Source organism: Clarias gariepinus, chromosome 1 (genome assembly GCF_024256425.1).
Source record: "Clarias gariepinus isolate MV-2021 ecotype Netherlands chromosome 1, CGAR_prim_01v2, whole genome shotgun sequence".
NCBI lineage: Eukaryota > Metazoa > Chordata > Actinopteri > Siluriformes > Clariidae > Clarias > Clarias gariepinus.
In genome coordinates, this window is record NC_071100.1 from 2,344,902 (window position 1) to 2,360,941 (window position 16,040).

The 16,040-nt window shown below is 37.4% G+C and overlaps 1 long non-coding RNA gene across 1 annotated transcript; it reads right to left on the reverse strand.

Moving 5' to 3' along the window:
* Positions 1 to 7,904: 7,904 nt before the first annotated feature.
* LOC128537925 (uncharacterized) lies at positions 7,905 to 15,544 on the reverse strand. Its single transcript, XR_008363329.1, has 3 exons — positions 15,414 to 15,544; positions 9,005 to 11,766; positions 7,905 to 8,242 (listed from the first exon to the last, which is right to left on the reverse strand). It is a non-coding gene; the product is annotated as an uncharacterized LOC128537925 (long non-coding RNA).
* Positions 15,545 to 16,040: the final 496 nt, after the last annotated feature.

The following is a 16,040-nucleotide window of genomic DNA, read 5'->3' on the forward strand; positions in this document are numbered from 1 at the left end:
CTCATGGGACAGGAATGTTATTTGAACTCCACTATCCAAGGTCATGTAGTCCACCTCATCTACAATTACCAGCTCAAACCTCCTGTCTCCTCGAGTTGTTTTCTTCTCAAACTCTTGTTTCAGTGTATCTGCTGCAAAAGTCCCAACAGTACTGTAAACGATTTGTTGTCTGTATGCTTTTTGAGTCAGTTTCTCTAGTTTTTCAGATGAGACATCATTCTGCATCGGAGGAACAGCAGATGATGTTAAGTTAAACATTTTATACAGTCCTCTCCATTCCTCTAAATCACGATAGGCGAGGACTGGGGAGCTCGTCACAAGGTCCACCTTTACACCCCGAATGGCATGGATTGTAGCAAGCATGGCTAAGATACAGGATTTCCCTTCACCTGTGCCAATTTCAAGGAGACAACCCATATTGTTTTGTGATTTTGAGAGCAAGAAAACAATAAGTGTTGCTAGTTGAGTTAATCTGGGAAGATATCCTTCAATTACTGTTTTCTTTTTACCCTCTTGAACTATGACAGCTGAGCATATTTTTACTGCCTCGGACATTTCCACCAATACACTTTTGAGAACTTCTCTGTCTGGGTTGTTAAAGTCCATTCTTTTTACCATTTCAACAAAATTTTTTGGTATTTTTTCTTGACTGAGATTAGTTTGTTGATTAGATGTGTTGTGTTTAGGAAGCTCCATTTCCAGATACACCAGAACATCCTCCAGTACGGTCAGAACATTCTCAGGGTAGTTTGCTTTGCGCATTTCACTAATAATAGTGTCAGCATTTTTGTCTTTCTCTTTGTAACTTTTTATCCATTCGAGGGGATCAGGTGAATCCCAAGCAGGGAAGACATTCTCATACTCCAGCTTGTAGGTCTGTGCAATGTGAAGTATTGACTGCACTTGTTTTTTGTCTTTGCCAAAAGCATCCCTCATAAAATCTGTTATTTCTTCCAGTATCCATGTGTTGTTAAATGCAATCTGACACAGAGTTTCTTTACTCTGTGTAGACAGGTGCATATCAGTTTGAAGAACGCTCTGTAACAGATTAAACGCAAGTGATGGATGATCTTCCTGCAACAGATCAAGCAGATCCAAGAGGAAGTCCTGGTCATGTGTCTGTGTGCACTCATCCTTGTTCTCTTCAAGAACTAAACACATTACTGCCTCAAGTAGAGTCAGTCTATCATCTAGAGGCAGAGTCTCATAACCAACTGCAGTGTCGAAAGAAAACACACAGACACTGGACAGTTTGTGTATCTTACAAAACTTAACCATTAACTCATTTTGCAGAGTTTTCATTCTGTCTGTTAATGTCAGCTCTGAGTCTTCATCCTCAGTGATCTGATATTCTAACAACAGTTTTGTTAATTTCTTCTTTATTTCTGCTTCCTGTATGAAAAAAAGAACATTACACACATTATATACACACCGATCCGATATACAGTAAAACCTTTTGTTGCGTGTAACTCTGCAAAAATAAATGTTAAAATAAATTTTAACTTATAAGGTCTTACAATATGAGTAGTATGTATGTGCTTTGTCTGCCGAGTATCACGTGATCACATCTGAGCAATGGTTTTTCTCTCTCTCTCTCTCTTGCTGCGGGATTGTGGGTAATCGTCATCCATGCTTGGTCTCAGTTCGTATGCTTCTATATCCATTTCTTAAAACGAAGTATATTTAGCATCTGTATGCGCGTATCCTATTTACTATACAGTTATCACGTGTGTGTGCGTAATGCATTTTTTTATTTTGAGCCAAGTGTAGTGATTGTTCTTTAGTAACTATACTGCAACTGCCCTCACACCAGCCACAATTCTTTTCACAGGGTAAAGTCAAGTTAATTTGTTTTATTTCTACTCTATATTTTGTATTAATCATTTTTATATGAATATTTTTGAGTTGTGGAACGAATCATCTGAGTTTCCATTATTTTTTATGGGAAAATTTACTTTCATATATGAGTGCATTGGATGACAAGTGTATTTCTCGAAAGAATTCCAAAAACCATAGGCTCTCTATGGGGTTTAGGTTGGGCAAGGTTGCTGGCAAATCAAGCACAGGGCTACCATGGTATAAACCAGGTATTAGTATTTTTGGCAGTCTGGAAAGATGCCAAGTCCTGTTGAAAAATGAAATCAGTATTTCCATAAAGCTGGTCAACAGAGGAAAACATGAATTGTTTTAAAACTTCCTGGTAAATGCTGTGCTGACCTTGGACCTGATAAAAGACAGTGGACCAACACCAGCAGATGACATGACTCCCCAAACCACCACTGACTGTGCAAACTTTACACTGGACTTCAACCAGTTTGGCATTCGGTGCCTCTCCTCTCTTCCTCCAGACTCTGGGACCTTGATTGAAAAGAGGACTTTGGGCCACTAAGCAACAGTATATATATATATATATATATATATATATATATATACTCAAAGGATTATTAGGAACACCTGTTCAATTTCCCATTAATGCAATTATCTAATCAACCAATCACATGGCAGTTGCTTCAACGCATTTAGGGGTGTGGTCCTGGTCAAGACAATCTCCTGAACTCCAAACTGAATGTCAGAATGGGAAAGAAAGGTGATTTAAGCAATTTTGAGCGTGGCATGGTTGTTGGTGCCAGACGGGCCGGTCTGAGTATTTCACAATCTGCTCAGTTACTGGGATTTTCACACACAACCATTTCTAGGGTTTACAAAGAATGGTGTGAAAAGAGAAAAACACCCAGTAAGCGACAGGCCTGTGGGCGAAAATGCCTTGTTGATGCTAGAGGTCAGAGGAAAATCGGCCGACTCATTCAAGCTGATAGAAGAGCAACTTTGACTGAAATTGCCACTTGTTACAACCGAGGTATGCAGCAAAGCATTTGTGGATCCACAACACGCACAACCTTGAGGCGGATGGGCTACAACAGCAGAAGACCCCACCGGGTACCACTCATCTCCACTACAAATAGGAAAAAGAGGCTACAATTTGCACAAGCTTACCAAAATTGAACAGTTGAAGACTGGAAAAATGTTGCCTGGTCTGATGAGTCATGATTTCTGTTGAGACATTCAAATGGTATAGTCAGAATTTAGTGTAAGCAGAATGAGAACATGGATCCATCATGCCTTGTTACCACTGTGCAGGCTGGTGGTGGTGGTGTAATGGTGTGGGGGATGTTTTCTTGGCACACTTTAGGCCCCTTAGTGCCAATTGGGCATCGTTTAAATGCCACGGGCTACCTGAGCATTGTTTCTGACCATGTCCATCACTTTATGACCACCATGTACCCATCCTCTGATGGCTACTTCCAGCAGGATAATGCACCATGTCACAAAGCTCAAATCATTTTAAATTGGTTTCTTGAACATGACAATGAGTTCACTGTACTAAAATGGCCCCCACAGTCACCAGATCTCAACCCAATAGAGCATCTTTGGGATGTGGTGGAACGGGAGCTTCGTGCCCTGGATTTGCATCCCACAAATCTCCATCAACTGCAAGATGCTATCCTATCAATATGGGCCAACATTTCAAAAGAATGCTTTCAGCACCTTATTGAATTAATGCCACATAGAATTAAGGCAGTTCTGAAGGCGAAAGGGGGTCATACACCGTATTAGTATGGTGTTTCTAATAATCCTTTAGGTGAGTGTATATATATGAGCGAGAGAGAGGTGTAATTCACTCATTATCTGTTTAAAATGCAAAACATGAATAACAGGTTCTAAATGAATGTAATAATTGTAAAAGAAATATTGTTTAATAATGAGTATTTTTTTAAAGGAAATCCATCATGCATGTTATGAATGTTTACAATTCACAGAAGATAATTCAAAACCAAAACAATGATTAATTTTAAAAGCATTTTAAATATCATTAAGAGTAATGGCATTATATAATATAGAGAAACAATGTAATTTTTAAACTTTGTCATACACCAGAACAATACGTGGCTGAATTAAATAAAATTTTATTTGTATAATGCTTTTAACAATTGACATTGACACAAATGACACAATCAAAATAATTATTTAGGCTTGTATGAAACGTGAATGTGTATGAATCAAAATGATAAGATTGTCCCTGATGAGCTAGCCGAGAACGACCGGCAACTAAATGCACATATTAAGTTGATTCGAAATGCCCCATTTAAAAAAAAAAACAGAGAGTAAGATTAGGAGATAGGGCTTGTAAGCGCCTAGACATTTCTGTCAGCAGTTCATCAGAAGAAAATGAAGAAAATCAAACGGAGGAAAATAACCAGTGGAACTGTGACTTCAGGTAGCATTTTGGAATTAAATGCTGTCTATTTGGCTTTGTAAGTATTGCTCATATCTCACAGACAGAAGAAAGCTTTCACTGAAGCACTACAGAATCATGAAAATTACACTCATATATCGCCAGTGCCATGCTTGTGCTCATTTACATCTATTAATGCTCCTAAAGTGCATTTATCCACTTGGCATGCATCAGATTTTGGAAAAGCAAGTGCTGAAAAAGAAGTGTTTCACTGTCAGTCATATGATACGATACCTTGTACAAAGGCTGATTTTTTTTTTACTTACCAAAAGCATGTAAAACTGCAGCAAAGTGTTGTGTGTCCAATTAACCAGTATGATTTAAAAAGCAATGTTTATTAAACATTTAATGCTCATAGATCAAAGCAGCATGACATGAATTGTAAATTTAAGCCCACAATAGGGCATCACATTGCTAGGTAAACCCATATTTGTGGAGGAACTGTGCGGAATACCTTTCCGTAAAACAAGAACATCTTGAGCGCCAGCTAGAACATTGCATTGCTTCTCTTTTTCTAAAGATGCAAACAATACTCCACGTTTCAGAGACTTGAAGGAAGTGACTCCTTGAAAGAAGCAATGGTATCTCCGCCATTGCTAAAGCGCACTAGGAAAAGCATACTTGGGAAATATTGTGGTGATGTTTCAGAAGAATTTTGTGTTTTTGCAGAATTCACCAGAATTGCTAGCAAGAACCTTCATAGTAAATTCTTTAGTAAACTTCATTAGAACCCTGTCTAATGGAGATTTTTCAGTCTAAAAATGGAACCTTGAGTCAGACTTTATTAAAATTACTGAAGCAAGTTTTGTCAAGAAGAAACACCAATCAATCATCAGATCAGGTATGATTGTTCATGTTGGAGTAAGAATGTAACAATCATATGTTGTTCATATGATTGTTGAATGAGGCTTAATTTCTTACTGCTACTGTACGTCTTTAAAACTAGATTCATAATTTACTCAGCCTCATGTCATCCCAGTTGTACAGTACCTTTCTTTACATTTAGAGGCTGATTTCAGATCATAATGATGCTGATTCACAAAGAAACCTCCCCAGCCCATTACCAACTCTATTTCCAGTGACAGAGTTTACTTTTTTGAGTGAATGTTTTTGTAAAAATTGATGTGGCAAAGCCAGAAAAACTCGACCATGGCATTGGAAAGACCTTCTGACACTACATCAATGAGTTCATCTTTAAAACATTTCACAACATCCAGCTTGTCCCTTTCATCCTTATTATATGTGTCAAATAATGGATTCTTGCTCATGGACGTCAAAAATGCAGGAACAAAATTATTGTAAATGGTCTGTTTGGTGAGAATGGAGGAACACATTTCACAAATGGAGGTAGAAATCTCTGCAGTAGTCAGAACTGCCCTGATACAGGCATGAGAGCGACATGCAATAAACTCTGCTAAATTTGTTCCACACTGTTGATAGCATGTTAATTATCAGATGCATTTCTTAACAGTTAACCAACAAATCATTCATGCATTCATGACATTTATGTTTATGTATAAAACCACATGATCCTCCATTTCCTGCTTTAAGGTTTCGCTGATCTTGTAAGATTCTGTTTTTTTATCCAAGGCAGCCTTTGGAATTCCGGAGTTAATGAAATCTATGAGTATTTGAACAAACTATTTGTTCTGGTGTAAAGCTAAAGAGATATAACCCTTGAAAATGTCTTGAAATGTTTTTGTTTTTTTATATATATATATATATATATAAATTATGGAGAGCAATGCTTGTGTTCAAGGCAGTGTTTACTCTTTTAATAGCCAATTCCTGAGCAGCATATTTACTGGCATAATTTAAATTGTGTTTCCCTGCACTTTAGGTAATATTTTTTACACTTATTGATGACACACATGACACAAATAAATTTATTGTAGGGCACTACACACAACACTCTTTAGGGATCTGGTGCCATTGAAAACATTACATAGAGCATTTTTTACAGAGGAGAATGCTCTTTTGAGAACACTAAACCCTCCACAGACCAAAGAAGTTCCCATACTAATCGCTTTAAATATCACCCATGATGCCCAATTAAATCTGCAGTTTATCATAGCCATGACTCCACTGATCATCTCAGACACACCATCAGAGATCAAAACAATAAAAAATGAGGACATGGAATCAGCTGTCAGGCCACAAACCAGAACTGCTTCAACCTGAACCATACCAAGAAACAAACAAACCAAGGCATCAAATGAGAACTTGGGCTTTTTCTCCACCTCAAACACAACTGCAAGGCCTTAATTACGAAAGAGACCAAGTTCACTAGAAGACACAAAATCCTCCCCAGTTGATAAGTTGTAAAGAGTCAAGTCCACAGTTTTGAAGTCTCCTTTGTCTGATTTTAGCATGTTAAGTGTTCCATGAGTGAAATATGTTCATTCTTGCCTGCATTTGGAAGTTACAGCTGGTGTGGTTCAAAATCTTGACCCACACTTGTTTTTGTTTTAAAAGTGCAAGGCAATGCGTCCTTAAGCCTGCTGGATATTTTTCACATTGATCTTGTAGAAGATTGTCACTTTCATCATGCAAGTGTTGCTTGAGATATTGTTTCAGTTTATTGAGGTCATTATGCATGTTAATCTGTTCTGTGTAAAGCATCATCCACATACCCCATGACTCCTTCAAAGCATTCAGTGCTGGGTTATAGTCCATCTTACTGTGTTTGGACTCAAAGTAAAGAGAGATCTTTTACTTTTACTTTAAAGAGGTCTGTCTTCACTTCTGTACTGTAATGCTTGTCAAAGTCACTAAGAAACGGACAAAATATGTAGCTCTTCCTTTATTTCAATAAGTTTCTCTTTTTCCATGTCTTTAATTAATTAACCTCAAAATTCCTCAAAAGTTCCCCTTATGACTTCAATAGAATGACCTCTGTAGGCCATGGCTAGATGATCATGGCTCAGGATTAACTGGACTATTCATTCAAGATTCAAAGAACTTTATTAATCCCAGAAGGAAATTGCTTTGTCTTGGTTACAGTTGCTTTGATTAATATACCGGGAAGAAAGGAAAAAAATAGCTTAGACAAGGAAATTTTTTTTAAAGAAATTAATAATAATAATAATAATAATTAGAACTTTTTCTATTCTATTAAAAAACTTTATCGCAAAATTAAAGTGTTTATGTACACCGTGAAGTAATCATACAGATGTTAACAATAAATAAATAAATGTAGCAAATGCTTTTATGCTACAAATAAATATAATGCCTGCTATAATAAAGTTCAATGAATAGCACAGATACATAAAATAAATATGTAATCATGTATTTTCTGTTCTCCCCAGGATCATCTGGTTTTAAGGGAGGTCTGGTGTGCAGCATGTCCTTGTGACCTGGAGAGACCAGGAATGGCTGCCAAATTCTCCTATCAAGACAAGATTCCTACAATAGAGATGCTTATGCTCTTTTTTTCCTTACCTTGCTATGTGTAGGTTTGCAAACTTAGCTGAAGTGCTGAAACTACTGAATTTGAAACCTAACATTTTTGTGCACTGTGTTTATATTTTATTTTTGTAAATGTAAAAATAAATGTATAATGTGAAATACAAGATGAGTGTGGGGGGTTTGGAACAGTGACAAAATACTGGACAGAGTGCAAAATGTTTTATTAAAAATTATTCAATCAAAATATAATTCAAGTATATTTTATAACAAAAGTAGCTGTCAAATAGGAGAAAAAAGTAAACATTTAAATGTAGCGTATTTTTATATTTACTTGTACTTGCATAGCAAGTGTATGTTAATGAAACTATGATGTTCCTTCCTCTGTATCTGTGGTCAGCGCTCCTCCATCTAAATTTGAGATTTCATCCAGGCACCATGAGTCTTCTGTTCTTGCACATCAGGTTTTTCCTCTTTCTTCTGTTGTTAGCCCGTCTTGTGCAACTGTCAGAGGTCTCAGTCTGTGTTTTCTCTAGTGTCTGTCTGCAAGAAGCAAGAAATTAGCTGAAAGTTGCAACCATAACAGCTTGTACAAATTAAATTTTTCCAACAATTAATTTGTGTCACAGCAATCACAGAGCAATCACAGATAACCTGAAATTATGTGTGGAGCTTATGTGGATCATCAGCATCTCTATTTTTATAAGTGTCTCTCAGATGTGTTGGAGAATATACATAAAGGTTATACATAGAGTAAATAGTAAAGTACATGTTCACATCACTTTAAACAATGCCACTTTAAATATATATTCAAAATACTTCATTGCATCTTGCACTGGTATATGTAAATACTAAATTATCTTAGCTTACACATACACATACCTTTAAAATAATGGGTTTTTTTTTTCCTCTTCTATATTTTTATATTTATATGTTTATGTAAAATTGGGGAACACGGGTCCAAGAATTTCATTACGGTTATGATGCATCATTGTTATCTGTATATGACAAAAAAACTTAAAACTTGAAACTCTGTAACAGCTACATCAGCACAACACTTGAGTTCATCACATTCTACTCTTTTATATTTTAAACAGGGCAATGATATAAGGAGTTAAAGTAAGCAGACATGACGAGCATTTGAAGTTAACTTTGTTGTGAGTTAACGTGAAAGGATTATCCTGTATATCTAATTATATGCATTTTAAATGTCACCACAAGATCCACAGACAATTACCAGGAGATGTGATAATATGGGACTCTCTTTAACAGTCTTAATAACGTTAATTTTTAATATTAACTTACTGTTCACTCGCAGGCTCTCTGCTGGACCAGGCTCCACTAACTCTGCACAGCATCGTTCAGTGCTGCTGTACACGGGCACATGTAAATACTTGCGGATACTTCCGTAAATATCTGATTTTTTATGTGTAGTGTCTAAATATCTTTGGGTATTTCGTTCTGTATGAATTTCCAGAAAATACTGTACTTCGATTTCTTAGCAGCCACGTTTGTTTATGTACGGGCTCAAACAGTAATTACATCACTTCCACTTTTGAGCATGAGCGCATCTTATGTCCCGCCTTCCGTGTTTGGGAACGCATGAATCGTTCCCGAGACCACATCTGCAATTGGTCCAGAAATTGGTTCCCAAACTTGGAACGATTGCATGCTCACAGACAAAAATCAACTGTGTCCCGGGGCCAAGTGTGCTCGGAAACGTTTCCTGGACCCCAGTGAGAAAATGCTCTTAAATGTGTTGGTTGGTCATAATGATGATCTGTTCCTTGTTGAACTTCTGAAGTGTTCCGAACTGTTCCAGAAACACCCTTATCCCTTTCTCACCAAGCTATCTTTTAAAGAAATGTGAATTTGAAATGTAGTTTGTCACATTTGTTAATGGCAATGAAGATAACTGATGCTTCATTTCCAGAAATGATTGTAGTCCATCACCCCACCGTTTACTTTTCTCCAACATTCCACTAGCCTGAAAGTCCACTGGGATTATTGCATGATATATGCGTTGATCTTTACTAACGTCTATTCCCTGAGCACTAAGACATCTCTCGATCATGTACTCTTTGCCTTTGGTCATCTGAATGGCCTTCAGTGCATTCTCCACAAACACTGGCAGCTGATTTTCCAGGTGTTTTCTAAGAAAAAAGGGATTACAATAGTTTTTTTTTTCTTGTTTGGAATTTCATTGTTTAGAATATTTAATCTTGAACTTCAACTCATGAATGGTGGCTTTAACAAGTAAATCTTCAGACAATATTTCACAAGTTTCCATTTTCCAATAACAGTAGGTTTATATTTTGGCCAGTTTTTGTCTTTTGCTCTCAGAACTGAATGGATTTTCTAGTTTCTGGCTGATATGTGTAACAGTTAAATGCCAGCTTGTTCACCATTCCCATCTCAAGAACACTGAGCAGGTCATACCGTTGTTCTATGCCAGTTTTCCTCATGGTGGTTTTCCATGCATCATTATTAATGTCTCAATTTTCTCCATCATTGCTAATAGAGACCTCCAAATTTAAAAAATTAAATTCCTGGCAACAGAATCTCTAGTGGTGAAAATCTATCACTTTTATCTGGACCAATCATTGCTATCAGAGCAGCTGTGTGAAAATTCTGGACTCTTGTTGTCCACAGGGTCTCTCCAAGCTGTTCTACCTCAATTGATCGACATGTGGATATCATGGCCCAGATGCCTGCAAGGACCTGCTCCAAATGCTGGAGGCCACTGGATTCATGGGACAGGAATGTTATTTGAACTCCATTATTCAAGGTCATGTAGTCCACCTCATCTACAATTACCAGCTCAAACCTCCTGTCTCCTTGAGTTGTTTTCTTCTCAAACTCTTGTTTCAGTGTATCTGCTGCAAAAGTCCCAACAGTACTGTAAATGATTTGTTGTCTGTATGCTTCTTGAGTCAGTTCCTCAGATGAGACATCATTCAGCATCGGAGGAACAGCAGATGATGTTAAGTCAAACATTTCATACAGTTCTCTCCATTCCTCTAAATCACAATAGGCGAGGACCAGGGAGCTCGTCACAGGATCCATCTTTACACCCCGAATGGTATGGATTGTAGCAAGCATGGCTATGATACAGGATATTCCTTTACCTGTGCCAATTTCAAGGAGACAACCCATATAGTTTTGTGATTTTGAAAGCAGGAAAACAATCAGTGTTGCGAGTTGATCTGGGAGGATATGCTTTAATTGCTGTTTCCTTTTTACCCTCTTGAACTATGACAGCTGGGCATATTTTTACTGCCACTGACATTTCCACCAATTCACTTTTGAGAACTTGTCTGTCTGGGTTTTTAAAGTCAATTATTTTTACTATTTCAACAAAATCTTCCGGGATTTTTTTCTCGACTGAGATTAGCTTGTTGATTAGATGTGTTGTGTTTAGGAAGCTCTTTTTCCAGATACACCAGAACATCCTCCAGTACGGTCAGAACATTCTCAGGGTAGTTTGCTTTGCGCATTTCACTAATAATAATATCAGCAATTTTATTTTTTTCTATGTTGACATAGCTTTTTATTAATATGAGTGAATCAGCTGAATCCAAGGCAGGGAAGACATTCTCATACTCCAGCTTGTAGGTCTGTGCAATGTGAAGTACTGACTGCACTTGTTCTTGTCTTTGCCAAAAGCCTCCGTCATCAAATCTGTTATTTCTGCCAGTATCCATGTGTTGTTAAATGCACTCTGACACAGAGTTTCTTTACTCTGTGTAGATAGTTGCATATCACTTTGAAGATGTGATGGATGATCTTCCTGCAACAGACCAAGCAGATCCAAGAGGAAGTCCTAGTCATGTGTCTGTGTGTGGTCATCCTCATTCTCTTCAAGAACTAAACACATTACTGCCTCAACTAGAGTTAGTCTATCGTGTAGAGGCAGAGTCTCATAACCAACTGCAGTGTCAAAGGAAAATGCACAGCCACTGGACAGGTATTTTTTCTTTCTGTCTGTTAATGTCTGCTCTGAGTCTTCATCCTCAGTGTTCTGACATTCTAACAAGTTTTGTTACTTTCCTCTTTATTTCTGCTTCCTGTATGAAAAGAGAACATTACACACATTATATACACACACCGATCTGATATACAGTAAAACTTTTTGTTGTGATTAACTTAGTCTGCAAGTGTTTTGCAAGACAAACAAAAACTTTTAATACATTTTAACTTATATGGCCTTGCAATACAAGTAGTATGTATAAGCTTTGTCTGCCGAGTGTCACGTGATCACATCTGAGCAATGGTTCTTCTCTCTTTTACTGTGGGATTGTGGGTAATCGTCACCCATGCTTGGTCTCAGTTTGTATGCTCCTATATCCATTTCTTGAAACGAAGCAAATTTAGCATCTGTATGGGCGTATACTGTTTACTATACCATTGTGATCAAGTGTGTGTGCGGAAAGCATATTTCTTTTTATTTTGTGTCCAAGTGTAGTGATTGTTCTTTAATAACCGTTGGCAACAACGGCCCTCATGAAGAAAACGTTTAAAAACCCAGTAGCAGTGCGGGAGATTAATCTGGGACAGGGGTAGCTCAGTGGTTAAGGCATTGGACTACGGTTGGACTACGGTTCGGAAGATCCCAGGTTCAAACCCCACAACCACCAAGTTGCCACTGTTGGGCCCTTGAGCAAGGCCCTTAACCCTCAACTGCTTAGATGTGTAATGAGATAAAAATGTAAGTCGCTCTGGATAAGAGCGTCTGCCAAATGCCCAAATGTAAATGTAAATCTGTTTAATGACAATGTAATGTCAGATTTCGGCAAAATCCTCAAAAGGAAGAAAACGCAAGTGACAGAGAGGTTCACTGTTAAAGTCATGCAAAAAAGAAAATATTCCAGTGAGCCAACAAACAGCAGTGATTCTGTTAGTGTGCGTGTGAGAAAGTCGTCCAACACAATAACCCCCCTCCTCCGCCTCCTCTCCTCTTTCTCGTCTCCCTCACACCAGCCACAATTCTTTTCACAGGGTAAAGTCAGGTTAATTTGTTTCATTTTTACTCTGTATTTTGTATTATTAATTTTTATATGAATATTTTTGGCTTGTAGAACAAATCATCTGAGTTTCCATTATTTCTTATGGGAAAATTCACTTTTATACATGAGTGCATTGGATGACGAGTGCATTTCTCAGACAAATTCCAAAAACCATAGGTTCTTCTCGGGGTCTAGGTCGGGTAAGTGCGCTGGCCAATCAGTCACAGGGATACCATGGTCCTTAAACCAGGTATTAGTACTTTTGGCAGTGTGGGCAGGTGCCAAGTCCTGTTGGAAAATAAAATCAGTATCTTTATAAAGCTGGTCAATTGAGGAAAGCATGAAATGCTCTAAAACTTCCTGGTAGACAGCTGCGCAGACCTTTGACCTGATAAAACACAGTGGACTAACACCAGCAGATGACTTGGCTCCCCAAACCACCACTGACTGTGCAATCTTTACACTGGACTTCAACCAGCTTCAACTTTAAACGACTACTTAAGACATCTGTTTCTTCAGTTCCAATGATGGAAACTACAAAGGACTTTTGTAAATTGCTCTAGATAAGAGAGTTTACGGATACATCTGGCCATGGTGGCTCTTGAAGCACTGAATCCATATGTTGTCCACTCCTTGTGAATCTCGCCCCAAATTCTTCAATGTTTACATCTTTTAATGCTCAAAAGTAATGCTTAAAAGTGCATTTATCCACTTGATATGCATCAGATTTTGGTAAAGCAAGTGAAAAAGAAAGTGTTTCACTGACAGTCATACTGTACGAGTTTTTACAACCTTGTACAAAGTCTGATTCCCCCCCTTACCAAAAGCACTGAACAGTATTCAATTTAAGCCCAAAGTAGTGAATCACATCACTAGGTAAAGCCACATTTGTGGAGGAACTGTGCGGAATAACTTTCCATAAAACAACAAGATCTTAAGAGCCAGCTAGAACATTGCATTGCTTCACTTTTTCTAAAGACGCAAACAGTAGTCTACATTTCATAGACTTGAATAAAGTGACAGAACAAATCAACCAAATATTTTTGTTATCTACCCCACTGCTTAAGTGCACTATTTTGCCTGTCCTTGGGAAATACTGTGGTAATGTTTTAGAAGAATTTTGTATTTTGTAGGTTTTTGCAGAATTTACCAGAATTGCTAGCAAGAATCTCCAGAGTGAATTTTTTGGTAAACTTCATTAGAACCCTGTCTAATGGAGATTTTCCAGTCTAAAAGTGGAACCTTCAGTCAGACCTTAAAAAATAATGAATACAAAATATAAAGTAAACATAAAACGTATTAACCTGCACTTAATAAGTCTAAGTTTAAGATTACACACTAATCGCTGTAGTGATTAAGACTAGAGAGAGGAGAGGAGAAAGGGGGGAAGAGGGCTATGTGTAGGAAGACTTTTACACACATACACACACCCACACACCAGTTTACCGATAGACTCTAACGATAAAGTCGTCCTACATACACAAACACAAAATAAAAGATGCTTTACGTGCACACAAGTGGTCACAGCGTTATAGTAAACAGTACACGCGCGCACTGATGTTAAATATATACAATGACGCACGCGCAGAAGACCAAGCATGGGATACGATTACCCAAAATCCCACAGTGGGAGAGAAAAACCATTGGCTCAGGCTTTAAAAGACTATGATTCATCCACCTGGGTCATATAAATTATTGTCATGAACATTGTGTTATTTAAACAACGAACGAGCAGCCCATTTTATAGATAAACTCATGATTAATTTTCATAAAACTCTTTGTGTTTATCTGAAGAAAGAAGGTGCATAATTAGGCGTGAGTGAACAATGAATTGAAAATTAGCCCTTTAAAATAATTAAAGTTCTGTTCTTCATGTCTTTATAAATGTTAAAGGAAAACCAGTCCAATGAAATATGATTTAATGTCATATTTTAACTTGCAGATAAAAAAAAAATTAAAATTTACATTTAGTCATTTGGCCGACGCTCTTATCCAGAGCGACTTACATTTTTTTATCTCATTACACATCTGAGCAGTTGAGGGTTAAGGGCCTTGCTCAAGGGCCCAACAGTGGCAACTTGGTGGTTGTGGGGTTTGATCCTGGGATCTTCCGAACCGTAGTCCAATGCCTTAACCACTGAGCTACCCCTTTAAAAATTAAATATGGTCCCTTCAAGAAGTAGCGAATGATAAACAATAAGGCCTTAAAGTTAAAATTCAACATACTGTGGTTCTCTGTGGTATCCCTGTCCTTCTTGGAGACAACCCGTTAGAATGTATTTTTTTTTTTGGGTCATTTTTGCTTTGTAAGTTTAGCTGTAAAATTATGATTAACATTTACAATTTTATTAATGTGCTTCCCCATCATTGGGTCCACGATTGTGAGACCATTTTAAGGCTCACCTTTGTATGTGTTTTAAGTTAATTACCTGATTAGAGTGTGACACCATGAGTCGCCAATATTTAACTTTTTTAAAAATATTCACATTTTCTGAGATAATAAATTTGTGGTTTTTATTAGCTATAAGCCAAAATCATCTAAATAAAAAGAAATAAACACGTATTATATCAGTCTGTGCGTAATAAATATATATGAGGTTCACATTTTAATTTTAATTTATTGAAATAAACCAACTTTTCAATGATATTCTAATTTATTGAGATGTGCCATATACACACATACATAATTTTAAAAAGTTTCAACTCACCTCATCTCTTTCAATTTCGATGTTTGGTGGTGAAGCTCATGGCCTCTCAGGCTCTGTTCATGCTTCAGTGACACTGTGGCTAGCGAAAGATTCTGAGTAACTGTTCAAAAATCCACTCCCCCCAGCCTCGCTCTTCATTTCCTAGCAACTCACCTCAAGCAAACAAATAAAATAAATTAATTAAAAAAAAAAGTTTTATACTAACAACACACCAGACCGACTAAATAATTGCTATTTCATAATATTTTCACAAGGCAACTGTTTAGTAATGCCAAAGTTTTTAGTGATGAATTCGGTTTCATCAAACCAGCCAATGCTTCAAAAATGCATTATCTAGTTGAGACTAGAGCAACAAAGTGGCTTTTTTTAAATAAAGTTTACTATATAGTTCTATATAGTAAATAAGTGTGCCTTGCAATAGATTGGCACCTTGTCTAAGGTGTACCCCAAAGTCTCCTGGAATAGGCTCCAGGTCCCCGTGGTATAGATAATGAGTGTGTGTGTGCGTGTGTAAAATTGTCCTGCTGGAAGGTGAACCTCCACCTTCTTTTGGAGACACTAGCAGGTTTGCCCAGTATTTGGCTCCACCCATCTTTCCTGTCCCTGTTGATGAAAAGCAGTAGACAG